The sequence below is a fragment of the Haplochromis burtoni genome, unplaced genomic scaffold (genome assembly GCF_018398535.1).
Source record: "Haplochromis burtoni strain Fernald_Lab_line unplaced genomic scaffold, NCSU_Asbu1 Contig_1676, whole genome shotgun sequence".
Classification (NCBI taxonomy): domain Eukaryota; kingdom Metazoa; phylum Chordata; class Actinopteri; order Cichliformes; family Cichlidae; genus Haplochromis; species Haplochromis burtoni.
Window position 1 is genome coordinate 13,433 of NW_024584037.1, and position 4,360 is coordinate 17,792.

General features: G+C 40.6%; 1 pseudogene; it reads right to left on the reverse strand.

Annotated features, from left to right (window-relative positions):
• Window positions 1–6: 6 nt before the first annotated feature.
• On the reverse strand, window positions 7–2,669 carry LOC121813431 (annotated as a pseudogene).
• Between the last annotated feature and the right edge of the window lie 1,691 nt (window positions 2,670–4,360).

Here is a 4,360-nt window from a genome sequence, read left to right on the forward strand (position 1 = left end):
ATTTTATGGAAGCACTGTAATGGGAAAAGTGAGTACTGTGGAGATGATGACACAGTACAGCATGTCATATTACACTGTCAGGATTATGAGGAAAAACAAAGACATCGAATTCAAAACCTAAATAGAATTAAACTGAAACTAGACTTAATTGATCTCCTTTGAAAAAACTCAAAAAGTAAAATTAGACAGTATTTAGTTTTCTTAAATAAACCCATTTGTATGATAGGCTCTAATGCTTAAGTGACATTCTGGTACACGCTCCAGTTGTTGGTGGTAATGCACCAATTTGTTGTTTGCCAACCACCAATAAAATCCAAGACGAAGAAGAGTAACCTTGTGTGAGGCCATGTGATTGCCTGGTGCAAGCAGTGACATTTGGCCATTTTTAAAATCTTCCTAAAAGACAGCTCTTTTGCGTACTGTTATGCAGCACAATTTGTTTAATCATAGTTTTTCTTGTAACTGCCTACCTTATGGTGCTATTTTTACATATATGGAAATATATATTTCTTGTATTAATATTAAACCTTATGAGCTGTCTGCATGTCTACAGCTCTCCTATTTAATTAATTATAGCACCTCCTGCGGGTCTCATATTTTGTAAATGGTCTCATTAATTGAGCTGGTAGCTGTTGAGATGGGAAGCCTTAAAAACATTCTCCTGTTTAAGATAAGGGCACAATTAAAAGATTTACATTTTTTTGGATCTTTATTTTAGAAAAGTTACTTATGTTTTCTTCTAGACTGTTTTTTTGTTTTTTGTTTTTTGGGTGTGCCCACCGTGACGTATCCCACCAATAATGTAATGAATACCACAATGAGTGTAGACATTTTAGTTCAGACATGAATTGTAAAACATTTGTAATGATCTGAAATATGACAGAATTTCAAATCAAGTTTTGGGAGTCACTGAGAAACAGTGAAATGATTGTGAAAGGGTAGACAGCAGAAACTGAAATGGTGAGAACCAAGACAAACAAAGAGCTTTGGAACAACGAGGCAGCAGGAGGACAGCTGCAGTTTAAAAGGTTCAATTCACTAACAGCAAGCATGAGAAATATAATCATCCTGAACTTATCTGCTCCACTGACACTTTCAAAGGCAACACCTTCAATTTATCATCCAGAGTGCCAATATAAGGAAACATCTTATGAGTAAAAGTGTGTGTGAAGGTGTGTATGTGTGTGTTAGTATCAGGATCAGAGAACGACAGCTTCCCTTTGTTCCAGTCCAGGTTCACTCTGATCCTCTGGAACTTCTTCTTTTCTGAGAGAACAGTGGATGGAGCTAATGGTGACAGTGCTGAGTATTCACCTGAATTGAACCTTATTCTCCATAATCCAGACAGTGTGGTTCCTTTCCTCTCATCAGATTCTGCTAACACGCCCAGTCCCCAGTACGTATTGTCTCCAACCTCGACATCCCAGCTGTGAGTCCCTGAGTTAAAGCCCTCAGTGCCCAGGACAGACCAGAAAAAATCAAACCTCTCTGGATTATCAGGAAGATTCTGCCTCTCTTCTCCTCCTCTCACACTGGTCAGATCTTCAGACAGGATGAGTTTGGATGAGCAGTGTTTGGGTCCAGAATGAGAGGAGTGTAGGAGACCATGTCCTTCATGTTGTTCCAGATGTTGAAGGTCAGGTTGCCCAGGTGTTTGGCCTGGTCTATCAGAGCTCCTGAGGGCAGCTGTGGATCATCCAGCAGGGGGCAGCGCTGGACTCTTTCCACTGCAGCCTTGTAGTTGTGCAGGAATGAGACGTCTTCAGCTCTCAGCTCCTCCTCTGTGGCTCTGACTGTGTCTGAAAGAGCTGCTATCTCTCTGCTCAGAGCCTCCATCTTCTCCTTCATCATCCCACTCTTCTGCTCCTCTTCCTCCCTCAGTGCAGCCAGCCTGGCCTCCTCTTCCTCTGCTAGAAACTGGTGAAGTTCTTAAACTGCTCCTTAATCTGCCTCTCTGTGTGTCGGGCCTGGACCTTAATGTGTTCTGCTGTTTGATCAAACTTCACTTGAACGTCCTCACAAATCTTTAACTTCTCCTTTAAGGCCTCCAGAGTTTCCTGTAGTTCCTTCTTGTGTTGTTGTGCAGCCTCATCGATGGGTCTGAATCTGTGGTCGGTGTGTTTTTCTGAGTCTCTGCAGACGACACACACTGGCTGCTGATGGTCCAGACAGAAGAGTTTGAGTTTCTCAGAGTGCAGACTGCAGAGAGCCTTTGACGCTCTTCTGATCTCCTCCTGTAAGAACAACTCACACAGAGTTCTTTAAAGCCAGATTTAATGTTGGTTCATCCCTTGAAGATCTCCTCTTACACACTGGACATTCATGTTTTACTCTCTCCCTCCACCATCTCTTCAGACAGTCTTTACAGAAGCTGTGGCTACATGACAGAAGAACAGGATCTGTAAAGACCTCCTGACAGACCGGACAGCAGAGATCCTCCTCTGATCTGGAAGCCATTGAGTTTGTGAGTGATGCTGAAAACAATAGAAGTACAGTTAGTCCTGGCTCCCCTCCCTCCTCTACTACCTTCATTAAGACTTCTTTTGGATTTTGTTCATACTCACATTCAGCGTGTGCAGCGTCAGCAGCAGTGTTGGAGTTTTCCACTTTTTTTCCCTGTAGCTGGACTTTCTCAGTGGAAGCTGCTAGTTCGGTCTGAGCTCAGTCTGACGTCGTGCATCTCTGTTTACTATAGGAACAATAACATCCTGTTCCTGGTTTGTCACATAGAGTCATGAGGCGTGGCCATGTAAGATGGGTGTGCATCACAGCATGGCTCGAAGGCTTTTCTGTTATCATGTGTCAGGACAGGAAAACTCACAGATCTTAGAAAAGTGTTGCAATAGTTTTACATTAAAAATGTTAATGTTTTTTTCGCGTTATTTATCAGGTTCAGTAGAAATGGGTGGTTAATGCAGTGACACAAACACAGGTGATTTTAACTGTTGACCGGCAAAAACAGCCATCAACCTGTTGGCTGATCTGTGCAAGAATCACTCACCAGGAATTGTTACAAAAGGAGCTATGGTCTCTAAGAGGCTAGATAGCAGTGTTCAAAGGACCCAGTATTAAACCACTACATCAGTTTTATTGAAAATGGCTTTACTGATTCAAAGCTTTGAGTCAGTGACAGAATAGGAGACAGCAAAACAATGTCTCAACAATCTCAACAACACAAACCCTTGTTACCGGGTAACTAGGGTTTGTGTGAATAATATTAATACAACTTTGGTAGGCTGGATTGACTGTTTAATTGATTTTGTGAAGATATGCAATGTAGTTTGAAGACAGTCTACTTGCAGAAACAGGATGTGCTGAGACGGTAGCGTGTGCTTGTGTAAATAGGGCAGGGTTTGATTAAGTACCATGGTTATGTATTTAGCTTATTTTAAGTACACATTGCAGCGTGTGTTTGAATTACTCTTATTTATGTGCGCTTTGCTGTAACTGTCTATGTAAAGTTACAAGCAGATCATTGTTTGAAAGATATAAATCTAAAACAAAACTGAGTACATGGTATTTAAAATAAATACATAAATAAAATCCATATGCTATTTTTATGACTGTTCTGTCTCCATAACTTCTGTACACTAATAACTACAGAAACTCATCCTCCTGCTCAGGTTTTGACCCATGGTAGAACAGAAGTGAACAGCCCTTTATTATTATTGTACATGTACAACAGAATATAGGTGCGCCACACCCAAAATATATAAATACTAGATATTTGGAATAAATAACAAAAAGGATTACATACATATCAACTCATACAAAACAAGTTGTTTGAGTATATCTTTCACCATCTTACAATGCTGTGATTGCAGCCATTCCCCAACTCATTATCTTACCTTATCCATATGACATGACCAAAAGCGGCTGACATTTTTGGCTTCTATAAGCTGTTAAACCTTGAGATTTTAAGCTATATCCGTGCAGTGGGTAATTTTGCAAGACCATGCAGTGGGGTTAGGTTCTTGGTAATTCTTAATTCCCCATAGGTGTGAATGTGAGTGTGAATAATTGTCCGTTTCTCTGTGTTAGCCCTGCAACAGACCCGTCCAGAAATTACCCGCCTTCTCACCCTATGGGATGTGCTTTGGCCCCCCATGACCCTGCCAAGGATAAGTGGAAGAGCATGGATGGTTTCTTGAAATGATTTCCTTAATGAAGACGTTAAAGGTTTGTGAAGAAGTTCAAGTAAAGTAAACTCTGACATTGGTAGGTCAAGGTCAAATGCATGTATCCTCCCAAGTGTCATGTTATTTTGAAGAATATAAATAAAAAACAAACAAAATAAAAAAGCCAGATAGTTCTAGAAACTTCCTTTAATTTTCACTTTCAGTTAAACACAATTATGGAG